This window comes from Crocodylus siamensis, chromosome 2, assembly GCF_052110815.1.
Source record: "Crocodylus siamensis isolate JL-2025a chromosome 2, ASM5211081v1, whole genome shotgun sequence".
Taxonomy (NCBI): domain Eukaryota; kingdom Metazoa; phylum Chordata; order Crocodylia; family Crocodylidae; genus Crocodylus; species Crocodylus siamensis.
This window is the reverse complement of record NC_143396.1, coordinates 222,945,969-222,968,687: the sequence shown is the minus strand read 5'-3', so window position 1 is coordinate 222,968,687 and position 22,719 is coordinate 222,945,969. Positions and strand designations below refer to the sequence as shown.

The 22,719-nt window shown below is 44.1% G+C and overlaps 1 protein-coding gene across 3 annotated transcripts in view; it reads right to left on the bottom strand.

Annotated features, from left to right (window-relative positions):
- The window catches only part of PALS1 (protein associated with LIN7 1, MAGUK p55 family member), a 95,575-nt gene that overhangs the window by 72,722 nt on the left and 134 nt on the right, over positions 1 to 22,719 (bottom strand). The window contains exon 1 of one of the 3 annotated variants that reach the window (XM_090033182.1): positions 20,812 to 20,832. The exons of 1 other annotated variant lie outside the window; for it this stretch is intronic. The gene's annotated coding sequence lies outside the window, so the exon portion shown is untranslated. Of the gene's footprint in view, positions 1 to 16,586; positions 16,608 to 20,811; positions 20,833 to 22,719 lie in introns of those variants that run through there. One more of the 3 variants, XM_090033183.1, reaches the window with a different exon arrangement.

Below are 22,719 nucleotides of genomic sequence, written 5' to 3'. Positions count from 1 at the left end.
GATCACTGTCCCGATTCGATTCGGCCGAATCTGAAGATTTGATTCCAATTTGGAGAATCAGCAATTCAGCCACAGACACAGCCTCATATGTTTTTTCTACATACCTTGAGGTACCAGGTGCAGCTTGTGAACGCTGAGATGGCGGGGCAGATGGAGTGTCCCATGGGAGTGTGTGGGGACCCACCCCATACCTCCTGGGCTTGGCAATCAGCCAGGCGGGGGACCCCCCCAGACCCAGGAGGCACTAGCATCAGTGGTGTGCGTGTCCCTGCGCACTTAGCAGCAGACCCAGAAGTGGATTGGAAGTACTTCTGGTCCACTTCCAGGTCTGCCCCCAAGCACACAGGGGACCCATGCTCTTGTGGGATGCTCCATCCCCCCACCATCTCGGCATTTGCGAGCCACACCTGGTACCTCAAGGTACATAGAAAAAACATAAAGCTGTGTCTATGGATGAATCGCCGAATTTCTCCGAATTGAATTGGAGGCATTCAGTTCGGCGAGACTAATGCATCTCCTGATTTGATTCAGATTCAGAGATTTGGTTGCTGAATCAGGCTGAATCTACTCTGAATTGAATCAGTGACCCAAGCTTCACACAGCCCTACTAGATATACCTTTCTCTCCAGCATGGAAGCAAAGCTTCTCCCCCAAAGCCTAATGCAGACTGCTTAAACAGAAACCTCAGAAAGGAAAGAACTAAAGGGACAACCAGACAGACACATCAGCAGTACACTAAACATCACTGAACTGAACTCTCAGAGATTTGAAATTTTAAAAAATTCCCTCAAAAAGCTATGCAACAGGGACACCCAGTTGGGCTGCTACCTAACTTCTCAGTTGGTTCCATCAAACAGTAGCTCTCCACTGGCAGCCTGCAGGGGCTGCAGATCTGGCACTATTGTGATCTCCAAAGTCAACTGATGCAGCCCATGCTCAGGCTGAGCTCACTGCCACTACCAGGTTCACAGAAAAAGGTGATTTTCTCCTTTAAAGGAAAAAACCATGGGAAGCCGCAGTTTTCTCCTTGGAGACTGACAGTGTTCTGGGCTGCTTAGGGTTGAAGGGAATGGGAGGAAGCCAATATGGCAAGGGGCAGCACATGCACGCATGTTCACACATACATGCACGTGGCAGCCAGGCAGCAGTTGAGAGCACCTCCCCGCAGGTAAGCTGGGGCGGAGGTATGGGCAATGTATTGGGGGGCATAGGTGATGTTTTGGAGGGGGTGAGAAGGCATGTGCACCACCCCAATTCCTCCACCCACAGCGAGAATGGGGCTGCAGCTTGGCCAAACCACTCAGCAGAACCTGGCACAGGAATGCAGAGCAGAGTACCAACACTCATTGTGCTGCCACTGCCAGGACCCCCACACTAGCTATGCTGCCAGCAGCAGAGGTAACGGAAGGGGGAGACCCCATGCTGCCCTCACCTCCTCCTGCTGCCAGAGGGGAGGGAAGGTGTGGGGGGAGCACGGGTGGCCTTTGGGGAGAGGTGGCAGCCAGGCCATGCTGCACCCCTGCCCCAACCCCTGTTGTGGGTTGGGAGTGAGGGGCTGGCAGGGCCAGGGGGCTAAAGGTCCGGGGGGGGGGGCAGCCTCAAGCTGAAAAAGGTTGAGAACAATTGCCATAAAAGATATTACAAAAAAAAACCTTTGCTGACCACTGGGGAGCAGCAAAATAGAGGAAACTTCAGGAGGTAGGCTTTGCCCTCTTGCTATAGAACGGACTGGATCACCTACAGTACTGAATCTATGTGCATTTCTGAAACTTAGTACAAATCAGCAAGTATTAATATTTTATATAATAAAGTCTGGCACTTCGTGGAAGCCTGTACATTATTTCTAGGGTGTATACATTCTGTAATACTTTGCTGTAATGTCAAAAAGCACAACTTCCAGGTTAGGAAGTAAGCAAATGTTAAAACCTCTTTCCTACCATCCCACCCCATACATGTTCTTAGAAATCACTTTGTTGTAGCTAGTAACAAACAAGGAAGCTACAAAGCAATTATTACTCATGAGATGTAATTACAAAGGGACATATCAATGATCCTGGCATTTTTAAAATAAGGATAGATATGCCATTACTTTCTAAAAGAACCTTTCAGATTTTACGGCATGCAAATATTTGCTAAGGATTAAGGAGCGAGTCCTTTTAAACGTTTCAATCACCTACTGTTTTCTTTTAATAAAGAAAAGTGTCTTTAGAATGCTGTAGCCACAATATTACTTTTGGAATACTGTTTCTAACATACACCTACCAGACACATACTTAAAGTTTAGCTATTCTAAAAAGACAAAGAAAACTCCAGATTGAGACCAACAGGTAATTTATTACTTATAAAAAGACTTTGTTGGAATGGGACAGAGATAAGTATCAAAGAAACCATGATCACTAGCATTACAAAGTGACAGAATCTAACTTGTTCACACTTGCCACCATTTCTAAAGTTTATAATTGCTTCTTATAAGCAACATCTTGCTAGGAAACTGCAACAGATTGTTTTGGATGCAGACCTTTCTACTGTGCATGATCTTTGTGTTTGACCCTTCAAACTGAGTTGAAATCTACATGGGATTATACCTTAAACCAGTCTGGAAACTTGATGGTTCACAAATCAGCAGGCTTCAAACAGTGCTAAGCAGTAGCAAATGACAAACCAGTGGGGAGTCCATTACTTGCAGTGGCTGTTTTTTGTTTTCTAGATTAAATTTAAAGGGCATTGTTTTACACAATTAAACTCTAAATAGTTTCAAACCTTCTTCCCTGCAAAACTTCTCTTTTGCCTTTTGCAACAGATTCTGTGTTTAATGGAGGTGCTCAAATTATATTTCCCTTTAATTAAAAAAAAAAAAGGTTGGGGGAAAACTAATGGTGGAGCACTTTGTGAGGGGCTCCCAAAGGAACAAAGTTCCAAAGTATTCTAGTCCAAAATAGCCCAGATTCGCTGACCATCAAAACTTCTATTTGCAGAACTCACAGCTGAATGTGACTAAATAAGGAGAGACAGGGCTGTCTAACTTTGCTTTTTTAAAGTCTTCAGCAGGTGTGTGTAGCACACTTCTCACAGGACAATCACTTCTCCATTCTCTCAGTTCTAATCCTCAAAGAGAATTTACAAAACACATTTGTAGATAAGCCTACAAATTTCATTTCATAAACCTTCTGGATACAAAAAATCATGGACTCACTATAGACATTGGATTTATGACACATTACAACCTGTCTGACGTGATTCACGAGGTACCTGCCAGACCTGACCTCTTACACTTTTCTTTCCCCCCTTCCTCTCTGCCCTTTCTCTTCCTAATTTCCAGCTATTTACTTTGTCAGTCAGCCTCTTTTCTACCTTGAAAATCTACTACTGTAGAATCTCCCTTACTCACCTTAGGCTTCCCCTCCACCCCTTCCCTGATCTACCTTTTGTTTTCCTAATTTCCACCTCTTTACATTGTCACTGACATCCTGTCACACCTTTAGCTTCTTTTGTTCCTTGAAGTCTCAGAACAGCATAGACTTCTTATACTTGAAGGGCGATTGTGCCCGAAAGCTTGCAAAGAACTTTTCCTCAACTACTCAGTTGGTCTCAAAAAAGATATCATATCACACTTACCTAAAGAACCTTGCCTAGCATTAAATAAACACTTCTCTTTAATTTTGGAAAGCAATGTAAAGTACTGTAAGCTTTGAGGAAAGACCAAGATAAAAACCTCTCCTGAAAGATTGCAAAATAGGTATTACTTCTTAGAATTTAAGAGTTCTTTCTGAGTGTTCCCCAAAAATTGTGCTTGTGTGTGTGTGCGTGCGCGCACACATTAGAGACACAAACACCCATAATAAAGTTTCAAAATTAGGTAATTTCCCTCACAATTCTATTTTCAGGCACTTGCCTTACTATGGAGGCAGACAGACAAAGAGAAACAAAGGAAAAAAGAGCTGTGACCTAACATAGCAGGATCTACTCCTTCCTCCCAGAACTATTTGCCACATCTGAAGTCAAACATTCAGATCTCAAATTTAAAAGCTGGTAGGCCTGGAAACTGGAGCATGATGCGAGTGCATTTCCAAGGTCCAAGTCACTTTTGAAAGTGGGACTTAGAGGGTAACATTTTAAAGCTGCCCTTTTTTGTTCGTAATGTTTTTGTTGCTATTAGGAAAGTATATACATTAGTTTCAGGATAAATTCCACATAAGAATTAAAAAGCGAATTAAAAACAAGACAGAAAATATTCACAGTATATATAAATCAATGGTAAGTCTATAGCTTGAATACTGAATGCAGTTTGGGACCTCCTGCTACCTCCAAAAGGAAATAGTAAAAGAGAGCAATAACAATGATTGGAAATATGGAGTGGTTGCCATATGAGAAAAGGGTAGATAAACTAGGACTTTTCAGCTTACAAAAAAAATGATTAAGGGGAACTATGATAGAGATCTATAAAATAATGGCTGGTATGGACAAAGTAAATAGGGATTTTTACTATTTATTCTCTCATAGATTAGAATTTGGGGATATAAGGAAATTAGGAAGCAGATTTAGAAGAAACAGTTTTTTTTCACATAGCGTGCAATTAAACTTGTAGAACTTATTGCTACAAGATGCTCTGGGAGGCTTATAATTCAATCAAGTTCAAAACAGGATTGCACAAATTCATGCAGGATAGGTCCATCAGCAAGTATTAAACATGTTAGTAGAGCTGTGGCCTCCATTTACGATGTCCTAAGCCTCTAAATGCTGGAAACTTTACAAGGGTTTTCAATTGGCAGTATGCATACCCCTGGGGGTACTTTGGAAAGCCCCAGGAGGCACACGGCAGTGGCACAGAGAAGCTGGCAGCACTTCTACCTTGGCTGCTGTGCGGAGCCCCCGCTTGTTGACCAGCCGCTGGGGACCCCCAGCCTGTCAACCAGCTGCCAGAGGTACCCCAACCAAAAAAGGTTGAAAACCCCTGCTTTAAGAGAAGGCCAAGGGACACATCAACCTAGATACCCCTGAATAAATACTCTCCTCTTTGCTATTGAGCAGAGAGAGATAGCTATATTAGTCTGTAGTCAGGCAGAAAGGAAGTTATTGAGAGATATAGGACAGTAGGCTAAATATATCCAGTGTGGGCCAACCTAGATAGTCTAACCCCAGTACAGCTAGTCTTATGTCCTACCAAATGAGAGAAACTTAGACATATAAAGACTGATTAAAAGACGCATAATACAAACTGTAAGATATGCAGAAGCAAGGAATTTTGGGGGTGATATCTTTTATTGGAACAACTGCATGGTTGGGATGAAGTTATACAAGCTTTCAAATATAAAGCATTCTTCATCAGGTTTCTAATGAAAAACTACATTCACTTTTTTCATGAAAAGTGGGTATTTTTTTATAACAATAGAAGTTTAAAAGATTGGACAGACATTATTTACTTCACTATATCCTGTTATGCTTGCACAATCAACTTCACTACTTGATTTCTCAAAGCTACATTAATACTTGTTTATTTATGAGATTTTGTTTAATTAGTCCATACCCTGCCAAATGTATAAGCAATACTAAAAAATACAGCATTTAAAATTCTAATTGAGACTATTAAGATTGTTAAATATACTTTAGACATAAGGGAATATTTCTGTTCTCTCTTCTTGGTACATGTCTGCATTAAAGAAAGATCAGCCAGGCATCTGGGTATGCAGTTGTGCTCATTATCAACATGTTGCAATTCACTTCTATACAAATATTTAGCAGGAAAGGTTACATTATGTGCTTGTGGCTGAAAGTCAGGAACTGGTTTAATGGAAAGTTTACGAAAGAAAAAACAAGTGTCCAGCTCTAAAGTTGTTAAATTTGAAATTTCTTTTTTGCAAGCTTAATACCTCAGCACTGAGAGATGGAATTTATTCTGACATTAAAATACATACTGTAAGTTAAAATACATACTATAAAATGTATTTCAAAGAATGTCTCATCCACCAGGACACAAAAATATTCTTAAAATATAACAGGTACACTTTCTATAAGACAGACATCATGTCTCACAACAAGGATTTCAAACTTATGGCCAACAGGTATTTTAGAGAGGCTGGGAAAACAGGGGCAGGGCTCACTCAAAGCTCTGGGTACTGGCACGTTACCCCACTATGTTCAGATCCAGTCTGTGAGAAACCCCACAGTTCAGATCCAGTGAGCAGGATGAGTTTGAGATGACTCAGTTGCTGAGCAGCTATGGCAGAGCAAGTAGCAATTTCTTTTGAGCACACATCAGCTTCTGCTAAATCTGTATTCATGTTTTGGATTCCCCACCCTGCCTGCCCTCCCCCATCTTGGTCTCCAGCCCTTAGAGTTTCTAGGAAAATCTCTTAAGTGAAAAAAATATAAACCAGTGGTGCCCCAGATTTTTGGCCTGCAGGCTAGATGAGTGGTGCCAGGTCTATCCATGGACCAGATCCAGTCTGTGGGCCCAATGCAACTGTGCAAGAATGGTCCACCTGGGCCTCCCCATCTCCTCCCAATGCAGCTGCCTTAGGTCTTGGCCAGGCCATTTGTTCGTGACTGGATCAGGCCTCAATCTCTTTGAACAGGACTGAGCCTGCTGGGGCTGATACAGCTACATAGGGCTTGGAAATTTGGTGAGGGGGAGGGGGAGAAGTGGGGAGTGGTGGCAGTGTTAATTGTGACCACTCCCCCACTGCCATATTTCCAGACCTGTGGGGAGACCCACAGGCAAAATTACATAGCTCCATGGGCCATATCTGGTCCACAGGCCAGGAGTTGAACACCCTGGTATAAAACAAAAGGTGTATTGTCTTCCTAGGTCTGCCATTATGGCAACTAGTAGGTCCCAGAAACGCTCAAGAAGGTTTTGTATATATGGTCTACCTGTCAAACCTGACCTACCACAGCAAAAAGTAGTAAAGAGTTCCTGCTACCCTAGATGAAGACTGTGTTATGCCACCCCAAAAAAGGGGTGGGTTCACATGGGAGCCATCACTGACAAAAGTCCTCAAACAGGAGGGCAAATAGAGGCCTCTACTTCTCACTCTGCTTAAGTGAAGCCTACTTCAGGAGAAAAAATATGAGAAACTCCCACCTCAGCAAAGACTGCATGTTCTCTTCCTATTCCAGGTGATGATTTTTTGGGAAGTAACAGTTAATTTATTATTTATGGGGACATACAGCATTCGTGTAGGGGGAAGCTATCATGTTACTTGGTATTAACTTTGTGGGGGATAGATTTCAGTAAGCAAGAAATCAGTTTTCAGGACAAGAACAATATTCTTTCTTCAGATTGTCTGAAGTCCCATTTTAAAAGCGCTGTGTTCATCACGTTATTGAAACTAAGAATCTGCCCCATGACATTAAATTTCACAAAACTTGGTTATTTTGCCATATACATCTTTAACAACAACTTCTGCATTCTGAACATTTGTCAGTGGGAACCCTACTTCCCATGCAGTTAGTGACACCAAACCCACCTACTGAAGCTAGGTAGTAGAAACAATATCTGTTTTAAGTCAGCAGTTGCAGGGACAAGCAGTAGAGATGCAGTAGTACTTCTGTTTCAGTGGGAATCATTGGTGAGGCCCATCTCTCATTGTGGCCTCAATAAGAGGCCAGGAAAGTTTGGGAAGGACCAAAAGAACTGAGAATGTAGTAGCAGAGGGGAAAAAATGTTGTATACAAGCATTCATTTTAAAAGCTTTTACCTTTACAGACGAGACCAGTATTCAGATGGAAGGTGATCATACGATGAACAAGAGAGACAGTAACTTGTTATATAGCATGGTGCAGCAAAAACACAGGCTTATGGATAGACTAGTGGTCTGGAATCACTAGACCTGGGTTCCCATGCCTGTTTGGCTGCTGTTCTACAATGGGATCTTGGGCATATATTTCTTCTGTTTCCCACCCACTTTTTCAAGGTAACACTAGCACAGACAAGTAAAGGTGGGAGAGGTAAGCATTTCTTAGGGTCATATCTTTTATTTCTCTACTGAAAATAGTCCAAACATTTGAAAGAGCTATCCAAACATTAAAAAGTAACCTGCTACAAACAGAAAGAAACCCCCTGTGACTGAACACACTGGTCATTACCTTCCACCCCATACTGGAATGGATCAGAAGAACCCCTAAACAATTATAGCCTATACTTAACAAAGATCAGTCCCGGAGAAAAATATTCCCAGTTCTCCTGGCTTTCAAACAGTCGCCTAACCTTGCTCAACTCACCAAAAGTAAACTTTCTACTGCTCAGTCAAAGTGGAACACAGCCTTGCCTCGGCAAGAAATGCTTAACTTGTCAGCACATCTCCACTGCCACCACTATCAACACCCCCTCCATAAAGAAGCCACCCGAATCCATGCCTTTCCCAAAATGTGACATACTTGATCCAATGCACCAAATGCCCTTATGGCAACTATGTGGGTGAAACAGCAACTATGCAAGAGATTGAATTCTCACAGAAAAATATAGAAGACAGATGTACACTCACCAGTAGAAGCATCTTATTCACAGAACAACCACCCACTAGTCTCTGACTTCACTATGCTTGCGCTGAAGGAAAATCTACCTAACTAACCCCTTTAAAAGGCACTTGGGAACAGGGCAGGCAAGAGTCTTTGAGTAGATGTGATATCTTTTATTAGAGCAACTGAGTTACTTGGGAACAAAAATTCATAAGCTGGTTGACCACTAAGAACCAAGGACTAATACTGATATTGGATTTATTGTCCATTATAATTTATCCAACTCCTGAATTCTTTCAAAACCAGGAAGGTGAGCTAGATTCCCACCCCCCATACCCTCTTGCAGGCCTTGATCTCTCATTATGCAGCTTCTTTACTTCTGCTAATTGCTTGTTTGCTACCCCTGAGAATCTCTCAACTCCTCCTCTATGCTAGCTTTTGGAAATCAGAGACCAGACTAAGAAAGTCTTATATTCAAAAGTTTGCCCAAATTTATCCCAACTATACAGATGGTCTAATAAAAGATATCACCCTACACAATCCTTCCCTCTCACATAATTTCTGGACTATCACAGCTACAACATTACTTTTACACTAAGTAAAGGTGGGATTTGTTTGTGAGAAGACAGAATAGGAGTAAATGTGTTACAGGGTAAAAGGCAAGAATGGGATATATCTTAGCTATGACTGAGAGAACGAGGGCTTACTTGGTTTAATGTCCACTTACTATAGGATAGGAGGATGCACACATCAGGAAAGATGAAAAATCCTTTCCCCTTTAATCTCTCAGTATGTAGTCTGTTGGTCCATATACACAGTCAAAAAAAATTCTTTGGCACAGAATTAATGTTTTCCAACGTTTTGTGTCCTTCTGCGACAATGAATTCAACAAGACTCGGATCCAACAAGCCAAATACATTTAACTCATATACTCTGTCTGTGAAGATACCACAGTACACTCAGAATATAGTACCAAAGAGCATCTTTAATTTTGTTTTCTCCTTGACAAGGCAAAACTTGAGCTTAGATGAACAGTACTCAGTGGGAACTACCAAACCTGTCCTAATCACACAAAATCTACAAAAATGTCTTGAATTTTCTTGGATAGCTGAGTTACATTTTGCTGATCCACGAAGACCTCTGAGTATGGCTTCATCCAAAGTTTCATCAGTAATAGGCAAGTCACTGGTGATTTGATGAAACCAAGATAGGCAAGGATGACCATAAGATCTTGATCATGTCAGTGATGAACATCTGCCCAATCTGATGCCTCTAACAAGCTATATGGATGGGTATGCATCCAAATGTTAGACACGTCTGAAAAGGTTCAGTCAACATCTAATCAACACTTCAGCATCCTGTATTATATACAGTCATACCACATTAATTCCAAGCAAGTGACATCAGCAACCTATATGAATGAAGTGCCTCAAGCCACCTTCAGTAATGTCCATGTTTCAGATCTACATAATAGCACAGGTAGACCATAGGCATAGTAATCCTGATTTCTAAGCTACATCACAGTTTATATACCTCCTCCATATACACAGTGAACCTACTGAAGACGTGGCTAGAACAATTATCACAGCATGTTTAGCAGAAACCTGCTTGACAAAACACTAGGAATTTAGCTGCTCCTGACAGGTGATCCAACAAGCCACTTAAGAGTTTTCTTCAATCACCAGTGTTCCTTTCTGCTGCAGATTTCAATTATTGCTACATAAAGCCAGTAACATGGGTTGGTTGGTCACATTTTTTCCTTTATGCTAAAGAAAAACTCTTATGGCCACTATGTCAGTGCAAAATACATACTACCTTTAGTGACAGTTTTTGAAAACCATGCTGTTCCTAAATTAAAATCAGCAAAACAAACATGGTCAGAGTGAAGGTGCCGCATGTGGTGCCTGCTCTGGCCACTTTGGAGGCACACTTGCTTTAGCCACTCCAGGACACAGACTGGATCCAGCAGGAGGCAGGGTAGATCTGCACCTTATAGACTACCTAAATCATTAATGCATAAGCTTTTCTAAGTAACTGCTTACTTGATCAGATGCTTAGAAGCATCTATCTATGTCCCTGCATGTGATAAAGATATTGTAAAGGTGCAAGTCTACCCTGAATTCTACCTGCCTTCAAACTAACAGTATTACCTACCTCTCTCTAGACAGGTAATAGACAAATTGATTAACTGCTTGATCCAAATGCCAATACAGTTAATGTAAATCTTCCCACTGAGGTCAGAGAAAAATAATTCCTAAGACACCAATTGAGTTAAATTCCCAAACAGAGAGATGCAACTCAATATCCCCTTACTCCTAAGTAGTGATTAAATAGTACATATTACCTTGTTATCTAAATACACCTGCCAGAAAAAATATATTGTGACAAAGAATATTAAAAGATATTTGACATATAAAAAACTAGAACTCTTGGTTCCAAAATGATACTTTTTATTAGACCAACTGGGAAATATCAAGACAACTGTCCTTTTCTGCAAGGTTTCGAAATCAAAGTCCCTTAATCAGGCTCTGGGAAAAGTAGAGATGGTAGAAGATGGTGAAAAGTCCCCATAGGTAGGAAATATACTTCATTTTTGCAGAGAGGGAGCTAAAGATGGAAAGCTGTCCCTCTGGGTCCATGACAGTATCTTTGTGAGCTGTGCTGAATAACTCTTTGATGTGTAGATCAGGTAGAATTCCTTCCCTGGAAGTGTCAGATGGCAGGCAAGGAGGTAAAAAAAAAAAAAAAATTTCTTGTTGGTCTGCAATGAAGTTTAAAACCCAAAAATCGGCTAAAATTTGGCACCTTCCATGTTTCAGGAGTATACTTGTTAGCCAAGACAGCTACCAGGTACACCCCTGAAAAGATATCTGAAGCACTTTGCATAATGGACTACTCCGCCATAAAATGTAATCCCTATGTCATAAAATGTAGTCCCTATGTTTAAAAAAAAATCTATAACTACCCAAAAATAGCAGCTGTCTTACACTATGTACTAAACAGATTTAACTGAAAAAAGTATTCCATGATATGTCGAAGGAACAATTTAAAAGAGAACAGCAGTACTGTTATCTATACAAGAACAAGTTTCTGAGGGTAAGTGTCTATTGTTTATGGCACAGACCATGATTCCTCACTTCTGTTTACAATTCTGCTTCACATTTAGGCGTGGTCTACACTTAAACATTTCATCAGTATAGCTATGATAGTACAGTGAGTGTGTGAGAGAGCATGAGAGTGCAAAAGAGTGCATATGAGTTTCCCATCACTTCCTTAAGAGATATAATTAAGCTAGTAGAATTGTGCAATACACAAAATTGTTGGAGGGAGATATGCTGGTGAAAGAACCCCTAACTGATTTTGTTCATGGAACTAACATAAAATTATACAACACAACTTACTGTGATGATAAAAGCCATGTTTCCACTGGCAGGGTCTGCCAGTATAGCAAACCTTCTACTGTAGGCAATGCTTCATTATATGACTGTATAACAAGTCACTCCAACTCCCTGTACAGGTTTCCCTTGCTTTTATGCTGTACATGTGTTCCTGGAAAATGGCACATAACTCAAATTTGCATAAAGGGAACCCACTTTATAATGTAACAAAACATTCCAAGTCCTTGAGTGTACTGACCTCCAGGCCCATTTCTACCATTTTTACAAGACAATTTTGGTACTCAATTTTGGCTATGGGGGACGACCTAGTGATCGATGGGAAGCTGGGTGACAGTGACCACAAGCTGATCACCTTCACCATCCGCTGTAAAGCTGGCAAGTCAGTCAGCAACGCAGAAGTCCTTGACTTCAGAAAAGCCGACTTTGACAAGCTCAAGAGGCTTGTCGGTCAGGCCCTCAGGGACCATGACCCCAGGGAGATGGGAGTTCAAGAAGAGTGGTTGCTTCTCAAGGAAGTGATCCTCAATGCACAAGCTAAATCTACTCCAACACGGAGGAAAGGCAGCAAGAAAGCACAGCAGCCCTCCTGGCTCTCCAGGGACCTAGCGGACCTCCTGCGTCTAAAAAGGAAAGCCTACAAAGGATGGAGGACGGGATTCACCTCCAAGGAGAATTATTCTGCACTGGTCCGGTCCTGCAGGGAGCAAACCAGGAAAGCCAAGGCTGCAACTGAACTCCAACTAGCTACAAGCATCAAGGACAACCCAAAAAGTCCTTTTTGAGATATGCGGGGACCCGAAGGAAAAGCAAGGGCAATGTTGGACCACTGCTAAACCAGATGGGGCAACTGACAACTGACGCCCAGGAAAAAGCCAACCTATTAAATAGGTATTTTGCATCAGTCTTTCATCAGTCCCATGGGACGCCCGTGCCTGCTATGGGACAGGGAGATCCGGGTGATGGGGATCCCCTACCCTCCATAAATGCTGACCTCGTGAAGGAACACCTTGAGAAGCTGGATACCTTCAAGTCAGCCAGCCCTGACAATTTGCACCCCAGGGTACTCAAGGAGCTGGCAAGCGTCATAGCCCAGCCCCTGGCACAGATCTTTGAAAACTCCTGGCGCTCTGGTGTAATGGCCAAAGACTGGGAGAAGGCCAATGTGGTGCCGATCTTCAAGAAAGGGAGGAGAGTGGATCCGGCTAACTACAGGTCCATTAGCCTGACTTCTATCCTGGGGAAGATCTTAGAAAAGTTTATTAAGGAGGCCACTGGCCCAGGCTAACATCCTAAGGGATAGCCAGCACGGGTTTGTTGTGGGTAGGTCTTGTTTGACCAATCTCATTTCCTTCTACGACCAGGTGACCTATCACCTGGACGAGGGAGAAGAGATTGATGTCATATATCTTGACTTCAAAAAAGCTTTTGATCTGGTATCCCATGATCACCTCTTGGCCAAACTGCCCAATTGTGGCCTTGGCTCCACCACGATCCGCTGGCTGGGAAATTGGCTCCGTGGTCGGACCCAGAGGGTTGTGATTGATGGCAGTCACTCATCGTGGTGCCCTGTGACCAGTGGGGTCCCTCAAGGCTCTGTCCTGGGACCCATATTGTTCAACATCTTCATTAATGATGTGGACATTGGAGTTAGGAGTGGACTGGCCAAGTTCGCCGATGACACCAAACTTTGGGGCAAAGCATCCACGCCAGAAGATGGGCGGGTGATCCAGGCTGACCTGGACAAGCTCAGCAAATGGGCAGACGAGAACCTCATGGTGTTTAACACCAAAAAATGCAAGGTTCTCCACCTAGGGAGGAAAAACCTGCAGCATCCTTATAGGCTCGGCAGTGCTACGTTGGATAGCACTACAGAAGAAAGAGACTTGGGGGTCATCATTGACCACAAGATGAACATGAGCCTCCAATGCGATGCTGCGGCTAGTAAAGCGACCAAAACGCTGGCTTGCATCCATAGATGCTTCTCGAGCAAATCCCGGGACGTCATTCTCCTCTTGTACTCGGCCTTGGTGAGGCCGCAGCTAGAGTACTGCGTCCAGTTTTGGGCTCCACAATTCAAAAAGGATGTGGAGAAGCTTGAGAGAGTCCAGAGGAGAGCCACGCGCATGATCAGAGCTCAGGAAAACAGATCTTACGATGACAGGCTGAGAGCCATGGGACTCTTTAGGCTGGAAAAGCGTAGGCTCAGGGGTGATCTGATGGCCACCTGTAAGTTTATCAGGGGTGACCACCAGGATCTGGGGGAACGTCTGTTCACCAGAGCGCCCCAAGGGATGACAAGGTCGAACGGTCACAAACTCCTGCAAGACCGTTTCAGGCTGGACATAAGGAAGAATTTCTTTACTGTCCGAGCCCCCAAGGTCTGGAACAGTCTGCCGGTGGAGGTGGTTCAAGCACCTACATTGAACACCTTCAAGAGTAAATTGGATGCTTATCTTGCTGGGATCCTATGACCCCAGCTGACTTCCTGCCCTTTGGGCAGGGGGCTGGACTCGATGATCTCCCGAGGTCCCTTCTAGCCCTGATGTCTATGAACTCAACAGGACACAGTACATACAAACACAGGGCACTATCACAATGGGGATGGCAACTACAGAAGTACATGTCTCAGACAATGAGTGAGGAGCACAGATCCACACAGAAGAATATACTTTGATGCATGTCACTCCCACAATGCACCACACAAAGTAACTGACTGTGGGCTTCCACCACATCAATCACATAAGAATGAATTTACCTTGCATATACGAATTTTTGCTATAAAAAGGGTCATAGCATAAGAGTGAATACACACATACAGAACCCACATAAATTGAGGGAAACCTGTAGTTCACTTTGGTATTGTTATATGAAACTTACAAATGGACAATTTATTTCAAATGCAAGGTGGGAGGGGGAGGGGTGAAAATAAAGATATAAAAATGTAGGGGCGCACTGATAAAGATTTTCTGGGCTAATATCAAAAGCCAATTATTAACCATTCATATTGGCTGATACCAATCCGATAACTGATTTACAGGAATGCAGCCAGGCAGTGTGAAGAGCAGCTCCTGCAAGTAAGTCTATGGAAGAAAAGGGGAGTGGTGGAGGGGAGGGAAGAGGCATGGTAGGGACAGATCAAGGTCCCCACGACGAGGGAGGGAGTGAGGCAGGGGCGGGGGCCGCTACCCAGTCACGGTGGTAAATGAGACCCGAGACCAGAGTGGGAAGTGGAACAAGTTTGCTGATGACACTAAGATGTAGGGCGAGGTAGACACACTTGAAGGGAGAAAGAGGCTGCAACTAGATTTAGACAGACTACAGCAGTGGGCAGATGAGAATAGGATGGGGTTCAACGTAGACAAATGCAGGGTGCTGCACCTTGAGAGAAGGAATCCACAGCATACATACAGGCTGGGGAGTTCCCCTCTTGAAAGCACACAGGCAGAATGGAATCTTGGAGTCATTACTGACTCCAAGATGAACATGAGCAGCCAGTGCCAGCAAGGCCAGCCATATCTTGTCATGCATCCAAAGATGCATCTCAAGCCGGTCCAGAGAGGCGATACTCCCCCTCTATGCAACACTGGTCAGGCCACAATTGGAGTACTGCATCCAGTACTGGGCGCCGCACTTTAAAAAGGATGTGGCCAGCCTGGAGAGGGTTCAGACGAGGGCCACGCATTCGGTGAGGGCAGCAGGACAGGCCCTATGAGGAGAGACTGAGGGACCTGAACCTGTTCAGCCTCAGCAAGAGAAGGCTGAGGAGGGAACCTGGTGGCTGCCTACAAACTCATCAGGGGCAATCATCAGCAAATAGCAAGAGCCCTATTCTCCCCAGCACCACGTGGGGTGACAAGGAACAATGGTAATAAGCTGATGGAGAACAGGTTTAGGTTAGAGATCAGGAGGCAGTATTTTACAGTCAGGGGGTCCAGAATCTGGAACCAACTTCCTAGGGAAGTGGTCCTCGCCCCTACCTTGCGTAAATTTAAAAAGAGGTTAGATGATCACCTGTCTGGGGTCTTGTGAACCCGGCATTCATTCCTGCCTGTGACAGGGGGTTAGGCTAGATGATTCGGTCAGGTTCCTCTTGACCCTAGCTACTATGAAACTATGAAACAGAGCCACAGGCAGCTTGTCAAGGGCATCAGCATCAAATGAGCTTTAGTTCAAGTGCCACCGCCACTTTTAAATGCAGGAACACTTTTGCCTGGAGCGGAGCTGAGCAGGGCCAGGGTGGATACGGGCTGCCTGCTGTGGGCTCGTGGCTCTCTGCTCTGCTGCCTTTCTGTCAGGAGCCCAATGCCTGCTGTGCACCCCCTTCCCACCCAGCAGCGGGAAGCATAACTCACTGCCCCCACTACTGCCAGGTGGGCAGGGGATGTACAGCTGGTGTTGGGCTCCTGAGGGGAAGGCAGAAGAGCCCTGAGCCCACAGAGAGCAGCCCACATCCGTCCCACGCACAAATATGGAGGGGCACATGGCCCCCATGTCTCCCCCAGGGGGTGTGTAAAGCTGCCCTCCCTCCCCATCTCCACCCTGCACCCCCTGGATGAGCTGCCTGACATTGTATCCTGCTCCCCGCCCCGATACTGGGTCCCATTCACTGCCCTGGCTGGGCAGCACGCCCAGTCTGTGTCCCTGCCCCACTCCCTCCCTCACCATGGGGGCCTCAATCTGCCTCCCCATACCTGTTTCCTCCCCCATGTCCCTTTCCCTCCACAGACTTACCTGAAGGGCACTGCTCTCCACGCTGCCTGGCTACACTCCTGCCCAAGTGCATGCGTTTGGCTGTGCACATGAATGCGGCATCTGAGGCCCCCAGTCAGAAGGCATATAGTATTTACTGGTGACATTATCAGCCAAAAAAAGCCTATAGCGGATAACGTTAATTTTCCTTTTATCAGTGCTGATCTGATATGCAACTGATATACTGGTGCACCTCTAAAAAAAAAAAAAAGAAAAAAAGTGATACTCCTTGGCTGGCTTAGAGGCCGCATAGATTCACAAATGTAGGGTCGGAAGGGACCTAAGTAGATCTTCAAGTCAACCCCCTGCCCTGGGCAGGAGAGAATACTGGGCTCATATGACCCCAGCTCGGTAATTATCAAGCCTCCTCTTAAAGACCCCTAAGGTAGGAGCCAGCACCACTTCACTTGGAAGCTGGTTCCAGATCCTAGCCACCCTGACTGTGAAGTAGTGTCTTCTAATGTCCAGCCTGAACCTACTCTCAAACAACTTATGGCTGTTATTCTTTGTTACTCTGAGAGGTGCTCGGGGGAACAGGGTCTCTCCCATTCCCTGCTGGTCCCCCCTGATAAGTTTGTAGACAGCCAGCAGGTCCCCTCTCAGCCTTCTCTTATGGAGGCTGAACAGGTTCAGGTCCAGCAGCCTCTCTTCGTAGGGTCTCCCCTGCTGTTGTTCCCAGATCATGCGAGTGGCCCTCCTCTGGACCCTCTTGATGCTGGCCACATCCCTCCTTAGGTGCAACGCCCAGAACTGGATGCAGTACTCCAACTGCAGCCTGACCAGTGTCGCATAGAGGGGAAGGATCACCTCCTTGGTCCTGCTTGTGATGCATCTGTGGATGCATGACAAGGTGTGGCTGGCTTTACTGATTGTGTCCTCACATTGGCAGCCCATGTTCATTTTGGAATTGATAATGACTCCAAGATCTCTAACTCTTGAGTTCAGATAACTTGGGGTTGCTCAGGAACTTGACTGAAGGCCATATTTTCCCTCATGCAGGGGGAACAAGACTCCCTTGCTAACTGATGGCAACTGGAAGAAAAATTTCAGCTTGTAGTTTTATTCTGTGAATTCCTTTTTTTTTGCAAGGCCACTGTGCTTTTGAGAAGGGAGTTCCCCAGCCTATATGTATGCTGCTGGTTCTTACTGCCCAAGTGCAGTACCCTGCACTTGTCAATATTGAATCCCATCCTATTCTCATTCTCCCACCCCTGTAACCTGTCCAGGTCCAGCTGTATCCTGTCCCTCCCTTCTAGCATGCCCACCTAACCCCAAATCTTAGTGCCGTCTGTGAATTTGAACAGGGTGCTTTTCACCCCCTTGTCCAAGTCGCTAATACAGAAATTGAACAATGCGGGCTTGAGGACCGAGCCCTGGGAGACTCCACTGCTCACTTCCCTTCAAGTCAAATATGACCAGTCCACCACCACTCTCTGGGTGCGGACCCTCAGCCAATTTGCAACCCATCTGACTGTGTAGGCATCAATGCCACAGTCACCTAGCTTTTTAATGAGAATGGGGTGGGAGACAGTGTCAAAGGCCTTCCTGAAGTCCAGAAAGACTACATCCACCGCGATACCTGTGTCCAATGATTTTGTGACCCAAATGTAGAAGGCAATTAGGTTGGTCTGACAGGACCTGCCCCTAATGAACCCATGCTGGTTGCCCCTGAGCATCATCTCCCCTGCTGGTCCTTCAAAGATATACTCCCATGGAAGCTCTTCTCAAAGAGCTTCCCCAGGACTGAAATAAGACTAACGGGCCTATAGTTGCCCAGGTCCTCCCTCCTCCCTTTTTTGAAAATGGGGACCACATTGGCCTTCTTCTAGTCATCTGGCACCTGGCCAGAGCACCATGAGCGCTTGTAAAGCCATGTCAGAAGTCCCTCAATAACCCCTGCCAATTCCCAGAACCCAGGGGAGGAGAGCATCTGGACCTGCTGATTTGAACACGTCCAGCCCCTCCAGAAGTTCCCTAACTCAGTCCTCCCTGACCCTAGGCCTGGCAGGGTCTCTCCTGAGTCCGTCCTGAATCTCGGTGGGGGAGTCCCGGTCCCTGCACAAAAAAATGGACATGAGCAGCCAGTGTTAACCAAAGAGGCACTATGACATCTACAACCCTAAATGAACTGAATCAAACACAATTCAGTTAAAATTAAAAAATCCCAACACAAACGCGCACAACACAGTCAGTCAGTCACTCTCCCTTCCTCCCCCAGCATGTATTTACATTTGGCTGCATTATTCATGACTGCAGAAAGACAAACTCAATGTGTATAGTAAAAAACATATACTTTCTAACAAACAGCCACATGTAATAAGTTGATGAGTCATTTATGAATCATTAATACTCTGTCTTCTTCCCCAGGTGACAAGATCTTCCTAGGTTCTTTTTGATGAAAAGCCCCAAACTGACTATTTCATAATACTGCCATAATACCAAACCAAGCCTTGAAAAGCTTTAGGTTTGAGATTCATGCCCCCACCACCTACATAAAGAAAGTCATTTAAAGGATGATCAGCTTATGCAACAGTTTATAAGCAAAACCTAAAAACAGCAGAGAATCCTTATACCTGAAGAAGGGTGACAGTGCCCAAAAGCTTGCTAAGAACTTTTTTCCACCTATTCAGTTGGTCTAATAAAAGGTATCATATCTACTCAAAGAATCTTGCCTACCTACATCCTTAGATCAACTTGGCTACAATCAAAAATCTAGTAAACAAAACCTAAGAATTCTTCAACACTGCATACCCGCCCCCCAATCTGCATAAAACTCTGTACGCTAGCAACATCAAGATCAATGTGCAAACATTTAATTATAAGGCTTCAGAATTCCAAAGAAGAGCATGCCATTTTCACAAGACCATGACCTCTGGTTAAACAGAAGTGCAGACTGTCTCAGCTACCCAGACTTAAGTGGGTTAAAATTACTTTAAAAATGTTACCAAGTCTTCACAAATGATCTGTACAGTAGACCTTATTCCCATACCAAATTTCAACAACTAGATCTCACATACTGAAGCCTTAATCTGTGGTAAATGATTCAATACAGTTATTTAATTTAATGAAATACTTTTAACTATCAAACATACACATTAAATCCAGATTGCATTAAGTGTGCCAAGGGCTAGTCAGAAAGTAATGTCCCCTAATTTTTCTCCCCTAAATAGGCCATAGACATGGAGAGTGTTCTGGCTGACTACTTGCCTAAGGGAGCCATAGTAAACTCAAAAGTCTATATCAAGATCCTGAAGACCCTGAAACAGCCTGCAAAGAGCCCAACAGAAATATGTCTGAAGCGATGCCTGCACAACAGTGCTCACCCACACACCAGCCTGCACATAACAGAGACGATCTCATTGTTTGGGTGGACTGTGTTACCCCATCCAACAGCCCAGAGGATGAAGACTACGAGGGCAATATTTTCAGGATGCCAGCCAAGTGATGGAGGCCGTGTGACAGTTGCTATGCAACAAGGATTTTTACAATGCCATGATACATACCATTCTTCACTAGTGGTAAGAGGCCACTGGCAGAGAATACTACTAGCCTAAAAAAACACCTGCATGTTCAGCGATGATATACGAATTTTCCATGCAAGGAAACTTTACTTTCTTACTGCCCCTGGATATGCACATACACTATTGTACAAATTCTAAACTTTACATTGTGTTCTTTAAAATTAGTTTTATAGCACATATTGTTCTATTAATGAACAATACGGCCTTCCCTATGGCCTAACACCTATACATTCCAAGGAGAATTTCAGGGTTGCTGGTTGTAGCCATTTTGGTCTAAGCACATATGCAGGCAAGGTTCTTTGGGTAAATGTGCTATCTTTTATTAGACCAACTAAACAGTAGGAATAAAGTTCTTTCCAAGCTTTTGGGCACAAACACCTTTCTTCAGGCATAGGGAGAGTTTGTTGGTGTTTGTGCACTCTCCTGGGTATTACTTCTCATACATTTCCTGGAGCAACACAGCCACAACACTACTCCAATCCTAGACCCCTGACTGACAGCCATTTCTGATTCTTTAGTTAAGTCAAAAATAAACAAACAAATAAACAAATATTAGTAATCACATACAAAAAGAAACACTACGTTAGATACAGCAGCTCATTCAAAAGAGATGTGAAATCTAAAAAGGAGTTTTAGAAAAGTAACTGATCATATTACAACAAACAATAAAAAGGAATAAGCTTTACCATTCATCTATTCATAAATCCACTGGAATGCTGAATACAAGGCCCTGATGTTGGACCATCTCTACAGCCAACTATGGATTAAAATGAGAGTTTAAGTATGTATGTTTGCATACCAAAATAATTTGGCTTTTTGTTGGTAGTTGTACAAATACAATGCGACACAACCCCACCTCCCCCCTGTATTATGCAATAGAGATGCAGTACAGCCCTAAATAAATAACTTTAAATTTACGTGTGTCATGTCCTAGCTTGAGGTAGCCAGAAATAAGAGTAGCTTTTAATTACCAAATGAGATTTTTAAGAATGGAAGAAAAAGAAAAAATCAGGAAGGTCAAAAATTTTAGGAGTGACTCAGTTTTGGGTGGCCAACACGTCACCTTAGAACATCAGATTCTTAGGAAGCCAGTAAGAATTTATTTTTAAAAGATGCAGCCCTTCTAGAGTATTTGAAATTGAACATGAAACCAGCCACACACACGCACACACAACAGGATCACTATGAGAACATCATCTACCACATAGAAGATCGGTACATAAGTATACTATGAAGGATTGTAGTTATGTATTGCATTGAATGCTTTTTTACTTCCACATGTAATTCAGCTCCTACTGTCCAAAGCTCTACATAATGCAACTCAAAAAGCAAAGCCAATAAACAGAAATGGTGTTCTGTCAAATTAATTATTGTTCCGTTTTGGAAAAGATTTACAGCTGGACAAGCAGCATAGGAAATGCACCCAATTATCATAGATGGAGACAGTTACCTGCAAAGCCACCACAGCGAAAAACTAAAATCAAGACCCTTAGAAACTGCCAGTTGGAAAACAAACTTTAAAGATCCTGGGCTGCTATTCGCTCTTCTCATTCCAGCAGGCCTCTCTTTCTTGGCAAAAGGTTTTCCAGGGCAATGTTACACAGTAATAAGGCAACTATCACAGACACCTGCTTTTATTTCAAAGTCCCAACTGAGTGGTGACAAACGCTGTTTAAAACCAAACTACTGGAGCACAAGAGGAGACCCGAATTGTCAGCAGCTCTCAGCCCTTCTGACCAGCTGACTCCTAAACCTAAAATCCTGCAGCTCTAAACACAACCTGCTTTTATTTCTGGTACCTTTTGCAATCAATTTACTAAAATCTAGGCCCCTACAGCCATAGCCTCTTACATGGCCAGTTCAGAACTAAAGATTTGGCAGCAAGACTTCATTAATAACTACAAAGCAGCTATTATAAAAACAACAAAAACAAACCAGAAATCCCTTAACCCCTGATTAGGCAAGGCTTCCTCAGGCAATATTTTCTAATGGACCAACTACTTCACTGAGATAAAGCGAGACAAGCTTTTGAATGCAAGGCACTTCCTCAGGAAGCTGATCGAGGTCTATCCCAGCTACACACTCGGTCCCATGAAAAGCCCCCCCTGCAGAAAGCCTTGCCTCTCACATCACTTCTGGACCATCACAGCTACAACATCACTCCGACACTACCTTAACCCCCCCAATTTACGTATTTTAAAAACCGAGTGGCATTAAACAGCCTATGTTTCACTGGCACCCTGGATGCGAGACGGGACCAGTGCGGGATTGGGGTCTAATCGGACAACACCCCCCAAAAGTCTGGAGTTTAAGGAGGCAAAGCAATTCAAAACGACTGGCTCTTCTCAGCCTTTCTGCTCATGGAGCTAGGTGGGGGTTTTGGGAGGGGGGGTTGTTGGGATTTTTTTTGTTTTTTTAATATTCCCGCTGCTGGAGTTTTTGAAGGGAAACTCAGGCGCAGGCACGCAGGACGTCGAGGAGGGCTCCCCCGCCGCCCCAGCCACTGCGGGCGCGAGGCCGTGCGCGGCTCGGCCGGGACCCAGCGCACGCAACAGGTCCCCGGGCCGGGCGGAGCCGAGCCGGGCGCCATGAGG